Source organism: Dermacentor albipictus, chromosome 7 (genome assembly GCF_038994185.2).
Source record: "Dermacentor albipictus isolate Rhodes 1998 colony chromosome 7, USDA_Dalb.pri_finalv2, whole genome shotgun sequence".
In the NCBI taxonomy this organism is placed as follows: Eukaryota; Metazoa; Arthropoda; class Arachnida; order Ixodida; family Ixodidae; genus Dermacentor; species Dermacentor albipictus.
Genome location: NC_091827.1, coordinates 52,512,993 through 52,540,266, shown reverse-complemented (window position 1 = coordinate 52,540,266; position 27,274 = coordinate 52,512,993). Strand labels below are relative to the sequence as shown.

Sequence of the window (27,274 nt, the reverse complement as noted above, 5' to 3'; positions counted from 1 at the left end):
CAAATACTAGAATAAAAATCATTTTTACGAAGCTAGAGAGAAAGGATCTGCACAAATTTTTATTTGTGAAGCTCTCACTCCACGAAAGGGGAATGGCTTTAAAAGTACAATATATCGAAGCGGGACAAAGATATTCCGAAAGATTAGGTTTAGCTTATAAGGATTGCTCAGAAAACAATTTATAAGAATGGTGTTTTAGTTGCATAAAAGAACGGTTCCCTAATTTAGTCGATGGAACGCGGAAGCTGAATACTTGCGAAATATTCCTTCCTAAACGATTCGACTGCCTAATAAAGTGCGCCAAAAGCTTCGTCTTTGGAATTCGTAGGTGCAAGTGGTGCCGAATTACAACTAGACTCGATCTTTAGAATGTTTTGTAACAGTTTCCTAGCAGAACTGTCGTTACACCTTCTCTGGCGCTATAAAGCCTAGCGCCCTAAGTATTGCAGCTCTTTGTCTAAAAGGAAAAAATCTAGACACGTTGTTTTCCATTTTAAATGCAGAACAGCTGCTTTATGAGCAACGACAACATCTGCGTTCATTCTTCTCGTTTCATTCGAATGTGATAGCTCCAGAGAGGAGTGTTTCTTTTTCTGCTGTGGTCGTAAGCCCTCTGATGTCTTGCACCAGCGGTTAAACAAAGTTGGTTTATATATATATATATATATATATATATATATATATATATATATATATATATATATATATATATATATATATATATATATATATATATATATATATATATGCTTAATATCGCCTTCGTAGTAAGAAAGAGGCTGTAATTTATTGACTCGCTGCAAACAACTGGACGGCTTTTATAGCAGGATAAATATGTGTCCTCATATGAGGCCCGTATGCATGAGAGGGTTCATATTTACGCGGAGAGGTAACTCAATATGAAAACTACATGTGTGGCTGTGCTTTAGCTCTACCTAAATATTCGTTATTTATTTAATACATTGTTTTTACCATTTTTCAGGTTATCTAGTATTTCAGACTGCTTTATTGACATAAACGAAAAGTGCAGTCACATTCCTCTCAATACCAGAACCACGTGATGAGGCGTTCTAGATATATCAGGTATTTGGCAGGTTTCTGCAAGCATGCTCTTCTTCCCAGAAAAAGGCTAACGTCTGAATAATCTAGTTTTGCGTTCGGATCGTTTAACTAAGCTTTCAGCTTTAAGCCTTGAATAAAAATTGTCCGACATATTCGGCTAAGTGACTTCCCGAAAATACGTATGTCGAAGAGTTATCTGGTATGCGGACATTTGCATTAGTAATGACCGAATATGGTGGGGAGGGTAAATATGTAGTAGTATAACTACACGTGTGCCCAAGAGCTTTCGTTTGCATAAGTATGCACAATCGTAATGTAGCGAATTCAATCCATGACATATTAAAAATTGCTTTTAAATGAAAGCTCAGTTCATTTTAGTTATAGAAGCATTTCACAGGTTGATATGAGAGGAATTCACATTCCTTGCGCCGGTATCCTGTTTGCCTCGCTTTATTGCGTATACGGATCACCGTTTTCAAAATGTATGTATACATTTATTTCTTTGTGATTGTCTATTTGTTTTGTTCGTTTTCGTTCAAATTACATATTATCAAATATCAGGTGCTGCAATTCATAGTTGCCGAGAGTGGAAATTTTTAAAGTGTGTATACCTCCGTTGACGATGTGAAACTGAAAGCACCGTGCATGCAAACACCAGCGTTCCCGCTGAGCTGCTGCGTGTAAACCCTGTTCTGAGTGGGACATGCAGCACACGTCAAGCTTACGTTATGTAGTAATTTATGGGGCGCTCACTAAGGCTGATGGTTTCTGAGAAAGTTTTGACGCATGTTATTTCCCAGCTTAAGGATTGAAATGTCTGTCCCTGATCGTGATAAGGAATAACGAATGTCGGCCACATATAATAGCTCACGCAGTAGTGACCATTGTGACCAAATCTGAAATAGGTTACTCTGCAGCGCGCTTCATTAGGCTCCAGTGAAAGCAGTGAGCATGGCCATTGTGGGAAATTTTTGGCGTTTTTTTTTTATTGATATGATATAAGGAGATGTTGGCGCGCAATTTAAGGCGCCGGCTACTCCTTATCTCTTGGGTGGTTCCGTCATACATCATTCAGGGTTCACGGTTACATATCAAATAATCATTTCACACAAGCACCAGGAATTATAAAGCAACGTTTCCACAGGAAGACTATGGCAAATGTCTCCACACCTATGTAGTCGAAAGTCTCAAAAGTAGAAACGATACTGTCGCCTAATAACACATTTTCTAGTCAGCGGATCAGCGGGTACATACAGTATACATGGCAAATGTCTCCACACTTATGTAGTCGAAAGTATCAAAAGTACAAACGATACTGTTGCCTAATAGCACATTGTCTAGTCAGCGGGTGGTATATACATCGTGTAAACAATCATTCACAGTCACAACAAAGCAGTCAACATAACAAAATTCCCAAACAGATGGATATATAGAGTCACATTGAAATGAACAGAGCAATGAAAGCACTAATAGCGTCCAGCGATGCCGCTGTCTTCAAAGAAAGTCTTTAGTGCTTTTAAAGCGCTCTTCTGCAAGGCCGTTGTTGGCCAAGGGCCCAAAAGTTTCCTTAAACTGAAAGGTCTGCGGTCTAATTTACTTAGCGCTGATTTAAGTCGGCATCTTGGTGTGTCGTGATGTGGGCAATCTAGAAGGAGGTGATATATATCTTCATCTACAAATCCGCAATCACATTCGGGGGTTTCCGCTCGGCCAATTCTGTGTAAGAAATGTTTTGTGTAGGCAGTGCCTAGCCTTAATCGATGAATAAGCGTTTCCATAGTTCTATCTAATGACAATGAAAATTTGAATTCAATAAATGGATCAATATGATATAAGTCAGAGCTCTTAGAATTCTGGTCAAACCAAGTGTTTCTAGACATGTTGAAAGACGTTGTCCTTATAATGCAGCGTAATTCATTCTTTGATATTGGGAGCGGAGCCGTATCATCTTTCAGGTGCGCTTGTCGTGCTGCTTCAACAGCTGCTGTGTTGCCAGGAATGTTGCAATGCCCTGGTATCCACTGGAATGCTATTGCATGTTTTGCTTCGCTTGCCTTTGTGAGGTATTTAAGTGTTTCATATATTACACTGTCGCTGAATGTTTTCCCCTTTGTGCTGCAGAGTGATGTTAGTGCCCCCTGTGAATCGCTGAAAGTTACCCATTTTTGCGCTTCTGCTACTGACAATATAAATTTTACCGCACATAGGATTGCGAACAGTTCAGCCGTTGTGGACGAAGTCGCACGAGATAACTTAAATGATTCTTGTTTGTTGAGGTGCGGTATAATGAATGATGAAGTTGAAGAGGTTGCTGTACTGGAGCCGTCTGTATAGACGTGTGTGTATCCTGAATACCGCATATATATCTGGTATAGTGCTAGTTGTTGAGCAGCTTGAATGAACATGTCTCTTTTGCTGAATATCCCTTCTACTGATAATTCAATTTTTGGAACTGCAGGCAGCCATGGAGGATATTCGATGTCTGAGTTCCAAAATTCATTTTCTGGCAATATGTGAAGATTTTCTTGAATTTCTATATGAACATAACTTCTATCTCGATTCATTATGTCTAAAGCCAATGGGTGGTTTTTATGCTGGGTTTGAAGGCGGAAATAATGCCGGCATGTTTCTGTAGTTCGCATAACTGGAAATGGTGATTGGCGAGCCTCAGCTATTACAAGAGAACTCGAAGTCGCTCGTGGAACTCCTAGACACAGGCGTAGTCCTCTAGCTAAAAGTCTTTGAAGTCTCTCTTCTGACGTGTGGGAAAGTCCGTGTAAGATGGGCGCGGAATATGCAATTTTTTGTCGTATTAATGCATTGTAAACAGTCAGCATGGACGATACTGATCCGCCCCATGATGTGCCTGCAAGTCTGCGAAGTACAGTCACTATGGCATTGACCTCGTTTTCGAGTTTTTTTAAGTGGGGTGCCCAGGATAGCTGCCTATCAAGTATTATGCCAAGAAATCGATGCTGTGTGACAATCGTTAGAGGGTGTCCTTCCAGATTAAGAGTGAAATTTTTTAACACCTTCCGAGTGAAGGGCAATACAGCAGTCTTTGCATGTGATAGTACCATTCCTCTTTCTCTCAAAAATTGGTTGATGATATTTATGCCGTCTTGCAATGCCATCTGGAGTAGTTGAGCTTTAGACCCAGATGTCCAAATACACACATCATCTGCATACAGTGAAAACTTTAACTGTGATGGCAGTCTTCGCGTTAAATCAGCCCTGACGCAGTTAAAAAGGAAGGGGCTGAGTACGCTTCCCTGTGGTACTCCCTATTTGACAATATGTTCAGAACTCTTTCCTTCACCCGTCTGAACAAATATTTTGCGACCTGATAAAAATTCAGAAATCCACCGCAAGGACCGGCCAGACAGACCAAGTTCCAACATGCTTAGCAGAACATGAACGTGACTAACGGTGTCAAATGCCCTCTTGATGTCTAGGAATACTGCTATCGTCATGTTTCCACGTGCACGCTCGTGCTCCACACAGGTTACTATATCTAATATTGCATCCATTGTGCATCTATGTTTTCTAAAACCTACTAAGTAGTTGGACAACACCTTCGTTTCATTACACCACCATTGAAGTCGCGCGTCAATCATTTTCTCCATTACTTTGCATAAACAACTTGTCAAACTAACGGCGCGGAAGGATTCAAGGCACAAGGGCGTCTTACCAGGTTTTAAAATTGGTATGATTCGAGCGACTTTCCAAGAGTCAGGTACAGTTTCCTCTATCCATAAGTTATTATAGATGTCTAAGAGCGCATTTGTACCTGTCGGTCCGAGGTTTCTTAGCATATTGTACGTAATGCCGTCCGGCCCAGCAGCGGACTTTTGGCGACATGATGCAATTGCACATTGGAGCTCGTTTAATGTGAAAGTGTGATCTAACTGAGGATGTTGGGCCCAGTAGCAAGCAGTAATTTTTCGCTTAGCCAACTCTACTGAAATATCAAATTCTGCACATTGTGATGAAAAGGCAGATCTGGAAATTAGCTCACAAAATTCATCTGCAACTAATATTTCACACGTGTCCCTGGCTACAGCGAGAGCACGAAATGGGAAGCTTTGTGTTACAGGTCCGCTTAAAGAACGAATTACTAGAAAAATTCGTGGGACAGCCGTGTGAGGAGACAGCGTGCCGCAGAAATCGCGCCAGCGCCGTTTGCCTAAGCTTTCCATTCGTCTGCGCATTACATTGTGTATTTTCTGAGCGTTTCTGTATGCTTCTAAACTTCCGCTCCGTCGGTAAGCTCTTTCGGATCGGCGTCGGATGGCTCTTAGGTGTTCATATTCTCCGTCAACTGCAGCATAGTCTTTTGGTATTGGGACCTTCTTTGTGCATATGTTCATATTATCCTGCAAAAATTCTGTAAATTTTTCCACTGTTGCATGTTGGTTAATTTGATCCGTTAGGCGGTATCGAAAAGCTTGCCAGTTGGTTAGTCTGCTGTAACGCCTGATATCATAGCGCATGCTAGGGTGGTTAAAAAGAATGGGAAAATGATCACTTCCGCGCGTTTCCATATCTGTTGTCCATCCCACACCATTCACTAGATCATGTGAACACAGGGTAACATCTATGCAGCTTGAGTAATTATATTCACGAAGGAATGTTGGCGACCCATCGTTTAAAACAGTCAAGTTGCATTTATCTATGGCGCATTCAATAACATTACCCCGTGCATCACAGTGATCACTGCCCCAGATGATGTTGTGTGCGTTGAAGTCGCCACATATAAATACATTAGAATGAGCTATTTTGAATATATCCACTAGCGCTTCTACTGAAATCCGGTTTGAAGGTTGTAGATATAGATTAATCACTGTTATACAGAGCTTGCCAAAGGATACTTTACATGCGATGAATTCCGGGAAGTCTGAATCACTGGACTGAATTTGATAAGATGGTAGGTCCTTTCTGACGCACAGGAGCACTCTGCTAACAGCACCTTGACGAGAAGTCTTATATATCACATAATTCGAGAGGCGAAAGTCGTCAGTGGTTCCCGCCTCTTGAATGCAAAGTATTGGGAAGTTGTATTGCACAAGCAGTTTACGAAAGTCAGCGCACTTTCTTCGAAGACTGTTGGCATTCCACTGAAATATGGAGACATTTTTGTAGCGGTTATTCATGTAGTGCCTGCCGCAGTTTCGGCCCGGATTGTTGACACAACAGTGCTTCTAGAGGCAACAAGGCTTTTACTTCTGGTAGGTTGTTTGCTTCCGGCAAAGCAGATAGGATTGCCTTAAGAGCTGCGAAAAGCATTGGCAAAATCAGTTGTGTCACCGATGCTGTAGTATGTTCGCTATTAGCTGGTGTCACTTCTGCAGTGGATGCGTAAGGTCGCTGAGAGAAATGTGTGGGAGTACAGGAGCTTTCTTGTGTATTACTTTCTGCCTGTTGTCCTCTGGGTTTCCGTAGTACTGATGCATAGGACTGGGCTCTTGACTGTGATCCTCTTGATTGGTCGCTTGATTGCACTGTTGGTTGTTCTCTAGAGGAGGGATATCTTGTTGGTGCTCTTGGCTGTGGTGGTTCCGGTGCCCGCTGAGGTGGGTGATCTGGCACTGGATGAACAATCTCGAGGTTTGGTGCGGGTTCATTGCGTCGCGGTTGTCTTCCATGAATTAGTTCATGTCTACGCATTTGCGCCGCTGCTTTGTTCTGTGGGCAGCCTGAGAAGGAGGCGGCATGGTTCCCCGCACAGTTCGCACATTTAGGTTGAAGAAGTGACTTGCACTGCTTGTGGTCATGGTCTTCTGAGCATATTTTGCATCTACGTGTGCTACGGCAGGTTTTCGCCATGTGCCCGAATCTCTGGCAATTATAGCAGCGAAGTGCGGGTCCTAGGTATTCCTCGACAGGGTGGCTGGTGAAACCCAAGTAAATTCTTCCAGGAATAGGGCGGTCGTCTCTGAAAGTCAAGATTACCGTGTGAAGTGGATATGACTTCACTGCTCCATCTTCTTGGCGGGAATACCTTATCTGTCTGCGTGCCGATATAACTCCTGCGTCTTTCAAGAATTCTAGGAGTTGATCGTCTGTGTACTGCAGAGGCACATGTTTTATTTTCCCAACGTTTCGCGTGTACGACTCTGGGATGAATGGCTTGACTTCCAGGCCACCTACACTTGAGAGCATCAAAAGGCGTTTCGCCGATGCTAAGGAAGCAACGCTAACACTGAAACTTCCATCTCTGGTCGTCCTGAAAGACTGTACTTTCTCTTTGGCAGCAGAAACTATTTCGGCAGACACTCGGTTTGGATTTACTTGCCAAAAAGTAGTACCTTCATTTGTTGGGCGAAAGACAACCGGAATGCCTTCGGCTCGCTTTTTCTTATACGTGACCACAGTAAATGGCGCATCTTCACCCATATCTTCATCATCACTTAGCTCATAAGTCGATGTTCTATCATCGTCCTTGCCGTCTTCTAGGCGAGGTTTCTTGGTCTCGGCTTCACCATCAGCCATCATTCCTGAGTTCGCTGAAGTTGATTCTGAGTTGGGGAGAACCAAACGTGCCGGCTTTATGAAGTTTTGTGACGCTTGCAAGGCTCCAGGCTTTTCAATACGGCCCGTAGCGTCATTCATATGGCTTGTTAGGTTTGGACGAGCATAAGGCTCGTGACGATGTTCTCGGCTTCCGACCACCGTAGCGGCGGGGTAATAGACAGGTCTTCAAAAAAGAAATGTCGTACCTGTAAGGCGCCTGGCTCGTCGAATCTTCACCCGAACTTCACCCGATCTTCAATCGTCGTCAAAGGTAACCGTAACTATCCAAAAAACCAGAAAACTCAGAGCACCACATAAAAACAGCGACCGAACAGATACACTTCTTCTTCCTTTTTACTCTTAAAACAAACATTTACTCTTAAAACAAACATTTAAAAAAACAATGGAGGACATATTGCCACGAGAAATAAATCCATGAGGGGCCCTCTCGGATGGTCGGAAACAAGCGGTGCAAATGCAGTTAGCTACAATATCTACTCTGCCTCCCCATCTCCTCTCCAGTGAGGAGGCGACCGTAATTTCTTCGTGTGGCACGATGAAAGCTCCCTTAGTTATAGCAACGCATTTTTCTACCCATTGGTGAGCTAGTCTGCTCTTAGAATGAAACTAATTTGGCGTTAATAACGAATTACAAATATTGTTTTGGTTACAGGAGAGAAGTTTGTAAACACCGGCCTAAAAGAGAAGAGAGCCTTATATTACTACAAACATTTCGAAAGTCTTGCAGTACTGATTTCCAACACTTCGAAAATTTTAGTCAGTATAAAAAAAATTACGTATATCTTAGTTCATGAAATCTCGAGAAAAAATTTGTTTTTCCTTGTTCAATTATGAAATCTGCACAAAATATAGCTTTCTGTGAGAATAAGTGACTTATAAATTCAACTTGGTGTTTCAGTTGCCAACGAGTGCCAACCTATGCATTGCTTACGAGGATATATGGTTTGCTGTTTCCAAAGCCACACACACTGCTCCTGTGGTTGTGGTAAGAGCAAGAGCGCTATGCAAGAACTAAATTTAACAAAAAGTGTAGTTTGCATTGATTTGTCGAACTTCATCGTTCATTAGGCATGGTGCAGTGGTGTCTTTCAGCGTAGCCGTTAGTAGGGCTGAAAGTGCTGGAAAATTTTATATGCGTGTTTGACGGCTTCCTGGCAGAGCAAGGTGATTGATGAAGTTTATAGTTTAACTGTGGGCTATGTTTGGGGCTATGCGCCTGAAACTTCTTAATATTGCTTAAGAAGTGGCTATATAAAAACGCTAAGCCATGCTTTTTATCCGCTTAGAGATGTTACATGAAACTTACAAAAATTTGCCGCGGGTCTTCTGGACGCAAACGCAGCCGCAATTTTTTTTATTGCATAGAACCGTTGCTACGTTACGGGTAACGAGCGCCCAAGGCTAGATGTGTGTAGGGTAAATAAAGTCTTTGCAGAAACACTTACACACGTTCAACAGCTTTGCAAAGTTATTTTACGTATCTAGCGCAAGCTTTGTCCAATGCCCTCAATGAGCAGTACACTCTAGAAAAGTGAAATTTTACAAGGAGAATGGAAATATTACGCGTAATAGGAGTGTGAGAAAATTACAGTTTAGGAAAAATATTCCTCGAAGAGACAATAAAGCAATACACTAAATCAGTTCAGAGGGATAATGCGTTATTTGAAATCGCTGTTTTCTTTTATTTCGAAATAACGGGTTTAATGTTAGATGCTAAATGAAAGTCAACGTTTCACTTTCTGAATTGCGCGTCGAATCCTCAAACCCGGTAAATTACTGTGACGTCACTTATTTTTAAGAATTCGTTTTTCGTATTTCGTATTTTTCGTACTTCGCACTGTCTCGACAAACGTTTCCCAAAGTTCTCGTGTTCAATGTTAGACTCTTTTGTAACGCAGTGCTGACTATGTTTACCGCTAAAGAATTAGCAAGGCCCTAAACGATGCTGTCAAAATCAATCACGTCACAGCAACTAGGCGCGAGAACTTCAAAGAGGCGCCACCACCCGTTTCTTGTTATTGAGCTGTTTTGGCTACGTTATTATTTCATTTATTTTCATTTTAATACCCTAAAGGCTCCAATAAATGGAGCGTTACATAAGGGGTGGCAAGAATAAAAATACATAGTCACAGTAATAGGAAGTTTTTCTACATTTTCGATGAACTTGGATGGTCACATATTGACAGCAACGTCGTTAGGAAGGCCGTTCCAGTCTGCAGTAGTGGGAAGAAAAAAGAATTTGAAAACGTGACAGTGCGTGAGCGTGGACGGGCAACCTGTAGCTGATGGCTGGTGCGGTGAGATATGCGTGTAGGAGGAAGGATATAAGGTGCGATGCGCATAGGGCTATGAAAGAATTTGTGAAATAAAGATAGGCTGGCAATGCGACGACGGAGCGATAACGGGGATAATGCGGATGCAGTTTTTAAGGAGGAAACGCTGATGTCAATAGAATATGACGAATGGATGAAACGAGCGGCGTGATTTTGTACGGATTCAAGATCATTAATTAGGTATGCCTGATGAGGATTCCAAATAGGCGATGCAAATTCTAGTTTTGACCTGACAAATGATTTGTAGGCTAACAATTTTACATGTTGAGGAGCATGATGTAGATGGCGTTTTAGAAATCCTAACATCCTGTTCGCGGATGATATTAGGTTAGTAATATGAGGATTCCAGGAAAGATCGCTCGAAAGTGTTACTCCTAAATACTTGTACGAATGAATTAGTTCTACCGGAATTTCAGATATTACGTAAGGAAATAGGAGACAATTACGGCGACGGTGAATGGACCAATATTTACACTTACACGGGTTAAGTTCCATTAGCCACTCGTTACACCAGTCTTGGACTGCATTAAGATCACTTTGAAGAGAACATTGGTCAGCGGTGGAAGTAATAGCACGATATATCACACAGTCATCCGCGAACATACGTATGCTAGATGTTACGTTTAATGGTAAATCATTTATGTATATTAGGAAAAGTAGCGGGCCGAGCACGGACCCTTGTGGGACGCCTGATGTTACAGAGACTGAATTAGAATTCATATTAAATAATGGTGACGAATTGTGAACGATTAGTCAAGAATTCTTCAATCCACTTCAGTATATTAGGGTGAAAATTTAAGCGGGAAAGCTTGATAAGAAGGCGTTTATGGGGCACTTTGTCAAAGGCTTTAGCAAAATCTAAAAATATTACGTCAGACTGAAGATTACAATCAAGGTTAAAGTGCAGATCATGTAAGAAAGAGGCAAGCTGAGTCTCGCAGGAGTAACCACGGCGAAATCCGTGCTGGGCAGGATTGAAAAAGTTATTCGAGTCGAGAAATGCCATGATGTGAGTATAGATGACGTGTTCCATGATTTTGCAGGGAATACTAGTAATAGAAATTGGACGGTAATTTAGAGGCGAGTTCTTGTTACCTGATTTGTGGACTGGAACGACCTTCCCATGTTTCCATTCTTTGGGCAGTTGGCCTGTGAGGAGTGACTGAGTGAATAACATGCACAACAGAGATGAACATGTATCTTTGGTGTTCTGCAGGATCTTAGCGTTGATGTTGTCAATGCCAGCAGAGGATGAAAGCTTTAAGTTTTTTATTAGGGAAAAAATCCCTTCTGAAGAAAATACAAGTGAATGCATTGTCTCCTGAATAATTGCGGGGGTTTGGAGAAACAACCGGATCGGTTTCATTAGTAAACGCGGATGAAAAAGCTGCGTTAAATATGTTGGCGCATTCGGATTCACAGATAGTTTCACCTGATACATCGGTGAGGGAAATTGTGCGTGTATTCTGGGGATTAATGACTTGCCAGAACCTACGGGGGTTAGTAGACAACATATTTGGCAGGTCATAATGAAAGAAAGAGTGCTTGGCTTCTCGCACATTTTGTAGGTAAATTTTTTCAGCTGCATAATACTTGTCACAAGCGTTCTGACTAGGCCGCAACTTGGCTGAACGAAAAAGACGCTTCTTTTTGTTTTCAAGGCGTTTGAGTGTGTTTGTGAACCAAGGGTTTAGGGGGTTAGTTCTCATAATTATGCTCGGAATAAACCTGTCAACCAAACCTTCAATCTTTGTCCTAAACAAGTACCAGTTATCGTGGATAGTTCTTTGATTAAAGTCAGACTGAAAACGGAGTAAGAATGTGGGAAGTTCATTATTTATGGCAGTATAGTTTCCTTTATCATAAAGCCGGATGGTACGTTTACTAGTTGTCCGTGAAAATGGCTTGAAGTCGGCTTGTATAACGTGGTGATCGCTGACGCCTGGTCGATGCGTGATGGAATGAACGTATTCCGGATTATCCGTTAATATTTGGTTGAGAGTATTAGCGCTGTCCTCAGTTACACGGGTTGGCTTCGATATACTTTGAACAAGATTCATCAAGATCATCATCAACAAGATTCAACATCAAGAAATTCGTTACACCTCGGTTACATGTGGTAGTTAGATTATGCCAATCAATACTCCGGAAATTGAAGTCTCCATATAAAAGAGTACAGGTGTTTGGATGCTTCGTTTTAATTTCATTTATTGCATTATTCAGTTTTGTCAGGAAATCCGGACTGTTAGGAGGCCTGTAGCAAACGCCAATCAAAACGGACTGAGGAGAAGCGTGACATAAGACCCATAACATTTCTGTGTCTGATGAAATATTAATGGTCGTATATGATAGTTCCTGACTGGTTGCAATCAGTACCCCCCCCTCCCCTCCTATCTGGGTGATCCTTGCAGAAGACAAGGAAATTAGGCAAGTCGGCAAGGACTTCACTGTCACAGATGTGGCTGTTTAGCCACGTTTCCGTCAAGATTAGTAGGTTGCTGGCGGAAGATGAGACGATATTTGAAATAATGTCGCGTTTTGAAATGAAGCTGCGCACGTTAGAAAAAATAGCTGACAATGAAAGTGCTTGTTGTTTAACATGCTTAGAATGGCCTGCCGATTGACGGTGAGATGATTGCTATTTCACTTCTTTTATTGTTTGTGAAGCTTCATCGAATGTGTAGCGTTTCGAACCAATGTGCAAAGTTTTGAAGCGCAGGGAGCACTTATCGGATACCGATCTGGCATAGGCTACAAGAATTTTGCGAGTGTTACGGACAGAAGTGGCAAAGTCTTCGTCAAGATAGGCCCGGTACGATTAGGTGAGTGATGCCCGAGACGGTGAGCACGCTCTATTAAATGAGGGTCGATGGCCTAGTTGTTGAGAGCAATTGCGAATGACAGTTTGTTCTGAGTCTGCAAAGGTTTCAGCGGGGTCAGTGTCCGGAACATTGTAAAAAATGAGATTGTTACGACGGGAGCGATTTTCTGGGTCGTCCACTCGTGCTTCCAGTTTGTCGACCTTGCAGGTAAGTTCGGTTGCTAAAGTTTTCAGGGTGCCTATTTCAGAGTGGAGAGCAGCAAGGGCAGTGTAGTTGGATTCCAAAGCGTCCATGCGTTTGTTTAGGTCGACTAATGTTGTGTCAGTAGTTTTCAGCTGTTGTTTAATGTCTTGTAAATCAGACAACAACGCGGTTTGCCCGGCAGTTAATTTCTGGAGCTCAGCAAGTACGGTGTCGAAACGGTCGGGGCCTGGGTTAGTTTCTACGTCACCAGACAATAGCAAGAGAATACAAAAGACATGCGAACATTCGGCAACAACACAGGCACAGCACTGAGTGCTCGGTAGGTGCATCAGGAAAAGGTTACTACTTTTTTCAGCGAACAGAGAAAATTTATTACCAACCTGCATCGTGAAAAGCAGCGGATTAGTAGACTGCACTGTCGTGCAGCTACCGGGCCCGCAGAGCGGTGGCGATGAGCGCGCGGGTTTCTTAGCAGCAGCGGATGATGTTCCTGGCGATGGGGTTGTCCACTGATGATCCAAGATGCGGTAGACTGATGGCAGTGATGGCAGATTGAGCACTCATGACGTTGCGGGTTGATCCGAGATGTGTTGATTGTGGTAGGGCAGGCTCACGGAAGGCACAGATCCACGGGAGGCAGACGGTGGAACGGTTAGAAGTAGGCGGACGGTGAGAGCAAACACCTGCAACATGAAAAGCAGTGGATTAGTAGACTGCACTGTAGCGCAGCTACCGAGCCCACCAGTAGCACCAGTGCTAGAAAGCGTTATATGGTAAATTATCGTCATTATCAGCCTGGTTACGCCCACTACAGGGCAAAGGCCTCTCCCATACTTCTCCAACTTCGCCGCTTATGTACAAATTGTGACCGTGTTGTCCCTGAAAACTTCTGGCAGTCGCATTGGGCGAGTTGGTGTTCCATGGTAAAAATAAAATTCAAGCAGCGCACGACGACAGGACCAGAAAGAGGAGGAGGGCCGTGTTTGTCTCCTCCACTTTCTGGTCCTGTCGTCTAGCGCGGTTTGAATTTTATTCTTAATCTCATCCACCCAGATAACTTTCTGCCGCCCTCTCCTACGCTTTCCTTCCCTTGGAATCCAGTCTGTAACCCTTAATGAACATTGGTTTTCTTCCCTCCTCATTACAAGTCCTGCACCATGCCCTTTTCTTTATCCTGATTTCAACTAGGATGTCATTATCTGGCGTTTGTTCCCTCACCCAATCTGCTCTTTTGTTATCCCTTAACGTTATGCCTATCATTCCTCTTTCCATAGCTCGTTGCGTCGTCCTCAACTTAAGTAGAACCGTTTTCGTAAGCCTCCAGGTTTCTGCCCCGTACGTGAGCACTGGTAAGACACAGCTGTTATACACTTTTCTCTTGAGGGGTAATGGCAACCTGCTGTACCTGATCTGAGAATGCCTGCCAAACGCACCCCAGCCCATTCTTATTCTTCTGATTATTTCAGTCTCATGATCCGGATCTGCGGTCACTACCTGTCCTGAGTAGATCAATTCCCTTAACACTTCCAGTGCCTCGCTACCTATCGTAAACTGCTGTTCTCTTCCCGAGGTTGTAAAGCATTTGTTTTCTGGAGATTAATTTTTAGACCCACCCTTCTGCTTTGCCTCTCCAGGTCAGTGAGCATGCATTGCAGTTGATCCCTTGAGTTACTAAGCAAGACAATATCATCAGCGAATCGCAAGTTACTAAGGTATTCTCCATTAACTCTTATCCCCAGTTCTTCCCAATCCAGGTCTCTGAATACTTTCTGTAAACACGCTGTGAATAGCATTGGAGAGATCGTATCTCCGGGCCTGACGCATTTTTTATTGGGGTTTTGTTGCTTTCCTTATGAAGTACTACGGTGGCTGTGGAGCCACTATATATATATTTCAGGATTTTTAAATACGGCTTGTCTACATCTTAAATCCGTAATGCCTCCACGACTGATGAGGTTTCGACTGAATCAAACCCTTTCTCGTAATCAATGAAAGCTACGTATAAGGGCTGTTTATTCCGCCCATTTTTCTATCACCTGATTGATAGTGTGAATATGGTCTATTGTTGAGCAGCCTTTACGGAATCCTGCCTGGTCCTTTGGTTGACTGAATTCTAAGGTGTTCCTGATTCTATTTGCAATTACCTTCGTAAATACTTTGTAGGCAACAGACAGTAAGCTTATTGGTCTATAATTTTTCAAGTCTTTGGCGTCTCCTTTCTTATGGATTAGGATTATGTTAGCGTTCTTCCAAGATTCCAGTGCGCTCGAAGTCATGAGGCATGGCGTATACAGGGTGGCCAGTTTTTCTAGAACAATCTGCCCACCATCCGTCAAGAAATCTGCTCTTATCTGATCCTCCCCAGCTGCCTTCCCCATTTGCATATCTCTCAAGGCGTACTTTACTTCTTCTGGCCTTACTTGTGGAATTTCAAATTCCTCTAGACTATTCTCTATTCTCTTGAACGATCTCATCCATATTAGTAATGATATTGCCGGCTTTGTCTCTTAACGCATACATCCAATTCTTTCCTGTTCCTCCACTGCTTTTAGTCTTCCTCCGTTTCTGGGAGTGTGTTCAATTCTATCCATATTATACTTCCTTGTGTCAGCTGTCTTACGCTTGTTGATTAACTTCGAGTGTTCCGCCAGTTCTATTCTAACTGTAGGGTTAGAGCCTTTCATACATTGGCGTATCTTGATCAGATCTTTCGTCTCCTGTGATAGCATACAGGCATTCTGTCTAATGGAGTTATCGCCGACTTCTATTGCAGGATCCTTAATGATGCCCATAAGATTGTCGTTCATATCTTCAACACTAAGGTCCTCTTCCTGAGCTAAGGCCGAATACCTGTTCTGTAGCTTGATCCGGAATGCCTCTAGTTTCCCTCTTACCGCTAACTCATCGATTGGCTTCTTATGTAACTGTTTCTTCCGTTGCCTTCTCAAGTCTAGGCTAATTCGAGTTCTCACCAACCTATGGTCACTGCAGCGCACCTTGCCGAGCTCGTCCCCATATTGTATGATGCCAGGGTTAGCGCAGAGTATAAAGTCAATTTCACATCTATTCTCGCCGTTCGGGCTCCTCCACGTCGTTTGTAGTTTGTATTCGGCATCGTGGGAACGTTGTTCGCGGGTGGTCGTTTCGCGCCGGCACCGTTTACATCCCCGTTGCTGTTCCCTCCAGCGCTCCTCGTACGGATGTTGTTCTTCGGGTGTATCAACTTTACGTGTCCGCCCCATCGATAACGCAGCTGTTTTTAGCGCCCATACCTGTCCGGTTTATATACTGTGATAACCTTGGTGTCAAGCTATTGTTCACGGCGAGCGTTCTAATCTGTACTGTATCTTGGCATCTCCGCCGCAGCTATGGGTTTGCTTGAAATCGCTAAGTCTGTTTCTACTACCAGACGCCAAAAAATTACGGAAGGCTAGTCACCTACAGCTTTCGCTGTATGTGACTAGCCTGTGACTATGTGATGTAAGATAAATTTCTTGTACCCAGGAAAGAAATGTAATCAGGGAGAAAGAAGTAATCAGGGCAGAGATGTACAATAGCACAATATTCAGTGCATAGGTCTTTCACACCGGATTCGACGGCTTTAGGACCAGCACATACAAGAGTAAATACGTGGAACAGGATGACACATGTGTCCGTTGCTGAAAAAAATAACGTCTGGAGATAGCCCAGCACATTTTGATGGAAAGCTAAATATTCGCGCAGCCACGACAGAAGGAAACGTCCACCATCAGCTACAATTTGAGATCAATTCAGACAGCAGTGTAAGTGGTCAGCGATCAACAAGAGCAAGAGGGTGCCAATCTCATTATTGGCATATGTAACAATCCAACACAGACATATAAGTTCTAATCAAGAGAAAACCTACTACGCAGCAACTGCTCTGGTAGTTGTCTAAGAACTCGTAAGCATTGCTCCACTTGCTAATCTCCACGCAATCCGGTGTGATCATCAGTGTTTTAAAACTCAATCCAACGAGTACAAACGATGGCGCAGCGGCGACATGAACTGGTGCCAACGGCGGCGCACAGTTAATTGAGGATGAGAGCAAAGTACTGCAGGTGGTGGCGCCATCTGCGCCGATGACGTTGCGAGAATGATAAGCCGTTATCGGTGTATAGCGCCTGACGGATCCGCGTCGTTCACTTGTGAACTGTGATCAACCGCACTCCGGTGGTGGCTGCGTCTGGCGTAACCGCGAGGGCCGCGTCATGAAACCTTAACTGCTGACAGCCTCGTGTACTCTGTGTTCTCGCCACATAGTTCGCGGTGATAGCAGACGTGCCGACCCGCCTCTGGAAAGAGATCTGTGATGGTGGCTCAGTGCGGCGAGTGCTGACAGTTTCGTTGTGCTCTGCGTGCTCGCCGAGTAGCTGGCGTTGAAGCGAGAGCCAGCGCGAAGGTGGATTTACTAGCTGCTGTTGTCGCCGCCTCGAAAGCGATCGTTTTACGGGACGGATGGATGGCGTTTCTCATTGGGCAAGCGTGAGAATGGTGTAGGACACTGTGAAACAATCAACGCAAGAATGGGAGCAGATTTTTAGACAATGCTGCGCCCTCAGGCGAAGCTAACTTGAATCCGATGGTGGGATTTTTTTTAAACACCGCAAGCTTGGTAGTCGTAGGAAGAAGTGGCACTGCTTGAGTTCATCATCTAATTTGGGATAAATGCTTGTGAATGCTAATGCTGTTAGTTGTACTCAAGTGTATTCGACTTTGCGCTAAAGTGTTTGCTTCAAGCATAATATAGCCCGACGATGCGGTAACATACTCTAGCGAATACGGCACTCAAGAGATGAAAATGTGATATGTGATGGCCACGTCTGGCACAGCAGTGAGAACGGGATGACTGTTTCAGAACAGCATGCGCAGTGTCTGTAGCAGCTTACAGCGCATTCCTGAAGAACAGGAGTATATTTTTTTTTCTGATGACCACGCGAGATAAAACTCTTGCAATGCAAAAGTGCTGCTCAATAAACCATTCGACTATGGCTCATTTAGCAAAAAAAATTTGTATGTCAACCTATAACACTTTATGCAAGGCACTACTCGTCAAGTTAATAGTTACATTTAGATTTTGTGCACCCAAAACACACTGCCGTGTTCGCGTTCGCTTATAGACCATCCTGTTTTCCTTTGTAAACCCGGTGGTCTGCGTCCACAAATTTTGGGCAGCAAGATATAAAAACACTTACGCTTCTGTCTTACAGGATGCCACACTTGCTGTTTACGCTCTGAATGAAGTTACTGTACTATAAAGTATACTCTGTAAAAGCATAAAATAGGTGTCTTAGCTGAAAACACGAAACACTGGGATAGAAATAGAGTAAATATTACAAAAATATCTGCGAACTTTCATACCGCCATTATGATGTATGAAACAACATCCTTGCCTATTTTTGTGCGATAAACTCGCTCTTACTGACTGTAGAAGGCGCCATCTTGCTTGTTATCTGTTTAAAATTGGTCAGATGTACCAACCTGCACACTTCACGCATTTCGCCCCGCATTTTTTTCATTTTAGACAGGCACATATATATATATATATATATATATATATATATATATATATATATATATATATATATATATATATATATATATATATATATATATATGTATATGTTAGATATTATGCTCCGTAAATAAAAAATGGCTGTGGCTTAGGTAAGGTTAAGCCCAGGATGCGAAGCATACTAGCCTTTATTTTAGTTGTTGAACCACTGTTTAGCCTGGTGAACTGCTGTTGCTTGGCTATATTTGGTTCGACTAGACGAAGAAACAACTCATGCATTACTGCTTCGCCTTCAAGAGTGGAACGCGACAGCGTTCCCGTCCACCCGCCAAGGGGTGTAAGACAATGGGCTACAGGGCAGTGACTACGCGCCCCGCCTTGGACGCGGTGAGCGTCGAGCAAAGCAGCGTTCGGCGCGGCAACGAAATGTGCGCCTGAGCAAGAGACGCACGCCTTAGAAACAGCTCGTTTCTAAGGCAACACCGCATTCACTAGAGGCGCTTTTGTACCGCTTTGAAGCATCGTACTCGTGACTCAGCGGTCGCGTCTCCGTCCCACACTCCGGAGACCCTGGTTCGATTCCCACTCAGCCCGTCTTGCAAGAGTTGAGCCAAAGCCACTTCTCCTCTGTCGTGACGTCACGGTGTCACGTGGTTTCATGGCGACACCGCCGCGCCTGAGGAGCTGGGTTGAGCTCTCGTAATATGCTTCGCATAAAAGATTACTATATATGTATGCCATGGAAGTCAATACGTGGACGCGGATGTACGAACTCAGCATTTCAACGAAGCCTACTATTGGGTTACTTGGTATGGCATGTTGACGGGGTTTTGTGCTCGCGCTTGGATACAACAGGGGTTGCAAAAGCATTCAGGTAAATGGATGACTATTTGGTGATAATAAAACGCGACAGGGCTTGCACGGCTGTTGCCACATCGACAATCCACTGGGTTTTCCGTAAATGCCTAAAACCACTCACCTTAACACATGAAGTGTATCTTGACCGACACATTAGGTTACCTCACCCTTCATGTTTCAAGCACTCATGCATGTTGGTGTTATGAGACAAGAGGAAAGAAGCTTCTTCTTTCATGTGCACCTGCTCGATCGAAATTGGTTAAAAGCAGCATCATTACGCATATTTTAAAAATGCATGTCTTAAATCCTGCCAGCATCTTGTGCAAAATAGTTTCGATAACCAGGTTAGCGACTCTGCGCTGCTGGCTACAATTTGCAGCTGCTAATTGCGATGGCTAGTAGTATGTTAAGAAAAAGCACAACTAATAGTTCTGGTGCCGCCTTGTAGCCATGCAGAAGTAAATGTGTGATCATGGTGCCATGCCCACAAAAAGTCGTCGACAATTTCAATATCGCGGTAGGAGCTGCAGTGAAGGTTGTTTCCCACCAAGAGAATCTTCCCAGCTTGTGCGCGAAATTTAATAATCCTAAGCAGAAACGCAATGCTTGCGATACACATAATCGCGAGCAGTTTGTTAACCCATGTATGGAAAGTGTAGTTTACTGCGTTACATTGTCATGCGGGAAAGAATATTTCGCACCAAGTGGCAGATGTTTCAATGATGGCTTACTCGAACACTCCAACAGTGATCATAAACAGGCAGTAACCGGTCATCTTGCTGTTCCCTACACGCGCTGTAGCTGCAGACAATTCTTTAAAAAAGACTAGAGTGACGCCCAGATATTCTGATCAACTGATATCGTAGAGGTGTTTGAAATGAACAAAAGCAAAGATTGCGTACGTCATTGTCAGAGAAGGAGATACTGTTCTTCTAACGGTAGCGGTGACTTGTCACGCTGGTAGGCGAGCTGGGCTGCTGTGGTAACATCACAATCCCTTTCCGTCTTTTATTTTACGGCGCTATATATATATATATATATATATATATATATATATATATATATATATATATATATATATATATATATATATATATATATATATATATATATATATATATATATATATATATATATATATATATATATATATAGGTGTGTATATATGTGTGTGTGTGTGTGTGTGTGTGTGTACTCTGACCAAACGAAATAGAGAATCAGTGCTTATTAGCACTGTGTCCTTTGTGCCTCCTCTCGTTCGTGCGTTTATTTTTGCTAGAAACTGTTACCACCAATTCGTATAAAAAGGAATTTTAGGCAAATCATCTCTGGATATTGAGGTAATCATCTTAACACTCGCAAAAAATCAGACAGTAAACACATATACCTCGTTGGCAGGTGCACTGTCGTCTCAATGTTGACGCGGAAATATTTGGTTTATTATGTCGTAGGTGGCTCTTGAATTACTTCTAGTTTCCTGTTTTTTTCTGCCGATGCAAACGTAGTCACACTAAAGCAGCGAAGCATTAGCACCAATGTGAGAATGTAATTTTTTTCTGGGTTTCAGCGCCGAGTACAACATCATGTGAAACTCTTTTTTCAAAAGAGTGCCCCTTACCTGAAGCGATCTTGTGTACTGGCATAAAGTCAACCTGCTATTGTAGTAAGTAATGACATCCAGTGTACTACAGAAAAACGAATTAAGACAACGGCTTATGTGTATTTCACCGATTTTCCGGGAACAAAATGTGTGTATATTTTTTATAGTGCAATGTAAGCGCAAAAGTGATTCGGGTAAAGCTGATTCGGCAGGAGTGTTTATTATCGCGTTTATAAAGTGGGGGCACACGTGTAATTTGGTAGTTTAAGATTCATTGCTGAGAGGATGTGTGAAATATTCGTTTATTGGTATTTACTTATGTAACTACGACTTCATCTTGTTACAGCGTGTTTAAAGGTCGCTAGAGAGGACTGTAATAGCCGTGTAAGAGCCGAAGCCCAAACACGTCACGGATGATTTGGTTACGGCAGCTGGGCGCTACTCTCACGCTTTCTTCTGGACACGCAGCCACGTGACATCCACACGTGACCTCCACTATCACAGCTGCGGTGCTCCGGTGCACGTTACAAACACTGGCAAATAATCCCTCGTTGCGCAATAAGCAGTCGCTGCAAACGAATACAGAATCGGGGTGAGGGGATCGGAGACCCAGGTTCGATTCCCATCAGTACCGAAGCTTTTCGTGTCTTTCTTCTTGTTATTAAGACCACAGGAGTAAAGAGGCCACAATCACTATAGAAACAACAAAATGTGGGGGTCAGCTAATAATGGTAATCATAATAAAATATAGAAAATTGAAGCATAGTACACCTCAGGAATCGGTTGATTACTTCGCAAAACTAAACCATCCCAGCCAACTGGATAATAACCGTCTAATGGCAGATATATTCGCCATTGTTTCAGGGGTCTCTGATAATTACGCTAAATAGCAGTACGAGAAGTAGCCAGGAAAAAGCTAATAAATTAATAGCATGGTTTGCAGATGACTCATTGATGCCGTCAAAAACAAGCAGCTGATTTTTAGCTGCCAAACAATTTGCGATGCCCACTACATTACTGCTGTTCACATTTCACAAAATATTTCTTATTGCTTTTCATTCAAACAGTAAAGCTGACGTTCCGATCATTTGTGACTTACGTCTGGTTAAGGAACATGATGAACATGTTCCTAAATCACAGGACAATATCAAAGATCCCTAATCAGCTATTTAGAACAAGAAAATTATAGCTAACCACTCACGGTACATGCTATGATAGACATGCTTATCGCATTTTAGGTCCCTCAGCATTGTAGTCATTCCTTTAGGGTTTAGACACAAGGCTTAATGGGCAAGTAATATTTTACAAGGTTTACCTGACGAACAGGTCTTGTTTCGCAGTCTTGATCAGTAAATGAGCCTTCTTTTTCTTTTGGCATGCTGGGGTCAGCGTGACGAAACCGCCGGATTATCTCGTCAAAAAAAGATAGCTAGGTTTTCTTTGGGAAGCTGCGCATGACAACAGCAGCCCTTTCTTGCCGAACGATGCTCGTAAAAGCTTCAAGGGAGCTTTTGCGAAACAGGTTCCATGATGTTATGGTAGCTTCTCAATTCTCGAACCATGTGTAAGCAGCATGCTGGTGCTGCACAACCGCATAAAGAAATTGTCGGTGGCGTGCTCTTTCGGAGAGCAGACTTCAATATGTCAACATCCAGGGAGCAAATTCCTCGAGGAAAGCCTGCAACAGCTGTGAATTGATGCGGCTGCTATGCCAGCCATTGTGCCTTGCAAAACCGCACGTACTAGTGTTCTAGGTGCCGCACAACAACACTGTGGATCTCGCGAGATATTATATTCACTGCCGGACCAATAGCGCCAAAAATATTGTTCACGGTTCTGTCTTCAGCGGATGTTAGCCAGCCTGTACAACGCAGTCGCCACGCGCTTCTCTATAGAGGTGGCTCTGCGCAGGTTCGTGTCCTGTCATGCTATGGGTTTGGACGCACGTGCAATATATCATAACGTACACCTACTCAGTCAGACGTTTTCCTTGAACTCAGATTCGCGAAATTGAGGCAGCATTTCTTACTACCATGATTGCGCCCGCGGGTGCGACCGCACATGCCAGAACAAGGAGAACAGCCTTGGCCATGAGTCGATCACACGGCCTTTCCACGTTCCATCTTTTCTGTTCGAGTACCTCAATGTCTTCCAGCACGGCGGTTACTTCCAGCTGCTTAACGTGCGGCGCTGCTCGAAAAAAATGAGGAAGTCGCCGAGCGCTTCGTCCCCGTCGCAAGATGCAGTCTTCCTAAACTACATTGCACAGATCTGATCACCTGATAAAAGCTGGTAGTACGCAAAAAAAGCAATAGCGCACACAGGGCCTTATAACGTAAAAATATTCAATATGTTTTTATTCCAATCTCTTGACGGGAAATTTGCGTAACCACCGACGAAAGCATCGGGCGGTGACCCGCAGGGTTGTCTGGAGAGACCAACCAAACGCTCTCCTCGTTATAGACGGTCACTTTTGCTTGCATTAAAAACAAATAACATTGCCTACAGTGAGTGGATTGTCTTATCTTATTGGTTGACAAGAGGCGAGGAGCACGCTCAAGTGGAGAGGGATTCGATAGGTCCGAGCCAGTGCACTGAAAATCGATAACCGGAAGCGGAGGGTGCTACCGGTGTCTACGATTGGTCCGCTTTCGCTTACTTAGCTTGAGGTGACTGGTGTATGATCGCGGTGGCACACAACGGAAAGGTAGGAATGCCGCTGAAACAGCAAAGAAGAGTTGGCAAAGTGACATCGTAAACGTGCCGAAAGTGCTCGAAAACGTTTCACAGGCACGCAAAACGTTTTATTGTACGCAAAAGAACCATAATCTCCGGCATGTGCGAGCAGCCAGAGCATTAGCGATCGGTGGAAGCCATCTTTTATTCCTTTCGAAACGGGGCAGCCTGCGGCTGTTAAAAAAAATCATTGGCAAAATCAATTTCTTGGCCGTAGAAATGCATCTTCCATGCGTAAACGTAACTTCAGCGCAGTAATTTTTCACGGTTTTTCGACGTCCCATGACAGGCAGGTGAAGTATGTGCAGCCCGAAAAATTTGCACCAATATCCGAGAGCTAATGCCGAAAAGGAGCCTAATCAGAAATAACTATTTTATTTTTGTTCGGTCCAATCATGCATAATCAATGTGTACGCGTCATATCAGATGAGGAGCCATCGCGGTTTTCTTGACGTCGCGTGATAGATTGGCGAAGTGGGCGTATTTCAACAAAGCTTTTGACTAATCGAGGAGGGCTGATCACAGAATTGGAAAAGTTTGGAATAGCTTTACGTTATAGGCACCCTTAGTCCCGCAAAACACACCAGAAACGAAGAAATAACAGGGATCATCGCTAATCAACAGCGCACACGCTCAATTAAACATTCCAATCCAGGCATGGATTGTCTTGGCTTTCGTACCAATGTAATATGGACTTAGGCCAGGAATCGGCAGACTGGCTCTTACTACTGCCAAATGCAGCCAAAGCAATTGAATTCGTATGCTCAGAATGTTCCGACGGTAACACGGCGGATATTTCCTGGAGAAATTGCAATATTTATGTCAATATAAGTGGGAAGAACAGTTAAACAATTACATTTTCATTCGCAGTACTGAGTATCACGTGACCTGATTAACAGCTCCAGAGAGGCACTAACTGAGCAGTGGTTTTCCCATGTAACACATGTCCATCTGTAGTTCGCGGTAACCACAGTTCAGTCCGGTAACTAAAGTGCGTCTTAAATTTGGTTAACAGGCTCGTGTAACTAAAATGTAAGAGCTGCTATAAAAAAAAACATACAGCAGGTGCGAAGGGCCAGTGTACGAATAGGCGACAGCGGTGGTGACTTCAACAGCAGAATAATTCACGGTTATCATGCAGGAACCTGTGAGGCCTGACAAGCTCGATAAACATTTCGGCGTTGAAATTTACTTCGGTGCTATCCATGTCACCACATTTCAACGCCACCAAAACACACAGCTGAGTAATCAATGGGTCAGACGTGGAATTCAGGTGTAAACAAAGTTGCAGCCGTTGCAGCCGCTGCTGTTGCGAGCGTCACCTATGTAAAATAGCTGTATTTAGCAACGCCTTCTTTATTTCTGATTGGTCCATTTTGCTGCGGCGGGGCTTTGTCACCGTGCTGGAGACGGAAACGTAGAAGGCCGCTCTATGTCACCGGCGACCCGTTTTCAAGGAAAAAACGACTCGGACAGCCTCTCCCTTGAAAAAATGTAGTGCCCTGATGGTGACGCGTTGTAATGTGTGACAGCTGTGTGAATGAGGCCTGAGAATGAGCACTCATTAAAACGTTTCAAAACGTTACTTGTGAGTGTCCACTGTGGTTTTTACAGGAAAACTATATTGTTTGTCACGTTTATATTTGGAGTAAATAGGTGGGCGCTCTCGGTCATCTGTTAGTAAAAGGTTATTTATTTTTGTCTATCGAGGGCTAAATAGTAATTGGTCTATCTATCTTGTGTGGAGGTGTTATATAACGCTACCTAAAGGTTTCCTCGCCTTCCACGGAGAAGCAAACGAGTGAACAGTTACATATTCTCTCGGAGAAGCAAACATGTCAACAACTATATATTTCGAGACATTACGAGGCATACAGAGCGTGTCAGTTCACTTCCTTCGCAAGCTACAATAATCCTCGTCTGCACTAATGGAATGCAACTATTTTTGTACGCTTCTCTGTCTTCCACTGCAAGACAAATTAGATTTACTATGAGTGCAGGTCAATTCTTATCAATAATTGTTGAATCAGCTCAGAAAATATTGCGCTAGATGATAAATTTTCAATAGAGAATTAGTATAACCTATTGAGCAATTGTCAAGTGATTTCTTCTTGCAAGGATTCTCGTTCTGGTTGCGCTCGATTATTTTAAAATCATGAGTAACCAACTAATCTAAGCTCTACTGAAATTCATCCCCAATCTCAAACAAACAAGCCAAAAATATGGCGTGCCGATCGCGTTTTCAGACCATTACGAAAATTCTTGTCTGTTTGTGCGTAAATGTTTAAACGAATATTGGCAACCGACTAGAAGTACCATGCCACACTTTTTGTCCCCTGCGGTGTGAGCATTGCACATAAAATTCCGCTATATTATGGCAAGAAATTATCCGACATACAAGTATATTCGTGACTAATACGCCGCGAAGACATAGTTAAGCCGTAAAAAATAGGACCCTTCCTCACGTGCTTGCACGTTGCAAGGAGTACCCGTGCAAGTCATTGTGCGCGTTTACTAGGGTGTTCGAAAAGTACGTGCACAGCTAGAAGCGTACTTTTTTCGCCGGTTTGGTGACAGGCGTATGAGTGCCACTTCTCTCTTCTTTCAGAAAACGAAATTTCATTTTCAGTTTAACTAATTAGCTTATTTGAGTGCATTTCATTGATTCTTCTGTTAAGTGTGATTCTATCTGATAACGAGAAAGAAGTTTTTCTTCTTGATCGGCTCCATTCATTGCGCATAAACCATATGTTAACACCCTTTCTGTGTCCTCCTTCGTCTTTGTAAAATTTGGCGCTCGTTCCTTCCCTGTAAGTACGTTGCGACTGACATTACAACGCGCATGCTATTTATGTGAGAAGTAACCGTTTCCTTCACAGATCTTTATGGGCGCTTCGTGTTTTTATTTTCCTCTGAATATTACTTGAAAGTCTCGGTCTTCCGAAATGTCAACAAAACTACTGGATACAAAGTATATTACCTGCAGGCAGGGAGGGAGTGCAAGTGCTCCAAATGCCTACACCAGAAGAACCTGCTAAATAATTAGAAAAGTGTTGAATCCTATTTGTACAGTAAATATTTGCTTATACATAGAAAGGCGCAACATCTCTGGTGATCCTGGAATCCGTGACAAACTGCATATTTTCGCCCTCTGAAGAAGGAAGCGCCTAGTGCCGAGAGAGAGTGAGAGACAGAGAGAGAAAGAAAACGTTTATTGCTATCGAGATGGGGAGACTTTCTCCTAAGGTGGACCCTTTAATGCTGGGCCATTTAAGCTGAGGTGCCTATCAATGCGGAATCCTAAGCACTTGCTTTCTCTGAGAACTAGTATGTATTTTTTTGACTGGCCGCTTGCAGATCCCGCAAAATTTTTGTACTGCCATTACGTTTTCAGTTCATTAGTTTACAAGTTTATAATTACAGCAGTTTTTGTACAGCAAATATAAAGCAAGTGTTATCTTGATTATTTCCAGTTTCACCCTCTCCGCCATAGAGATTCCAGAATGACCACTCATTTATGGCTCTCCAATGGTCACTGACTATTAGCAACGGTATTCGATGGAAATACTTCGTTAAATTATGTAATAAACTT

General features: G+C 43.1%; 1 long non-coding RNA gene across 1 annotated transcript; it reads left to right on the top strand.

Moving 5' to 3' along the window:
• The first annotated feature begins 1,445 nt into the window (after positions 1 to 1,445).
• On the top strand, positions 1,446 to 27,274 carry LOC135897193 (uncharacterized). The gene is made up of 4 exons (XR_011507153.1): positions 1,446 to 1,544; positions 8,495 to 8,581; positions 20,914 to 21,009; positions 27,156 to 27,274. It is a non-coding gene; the product is annotated as an uncharacterized lncRNA (long non-coding RNA).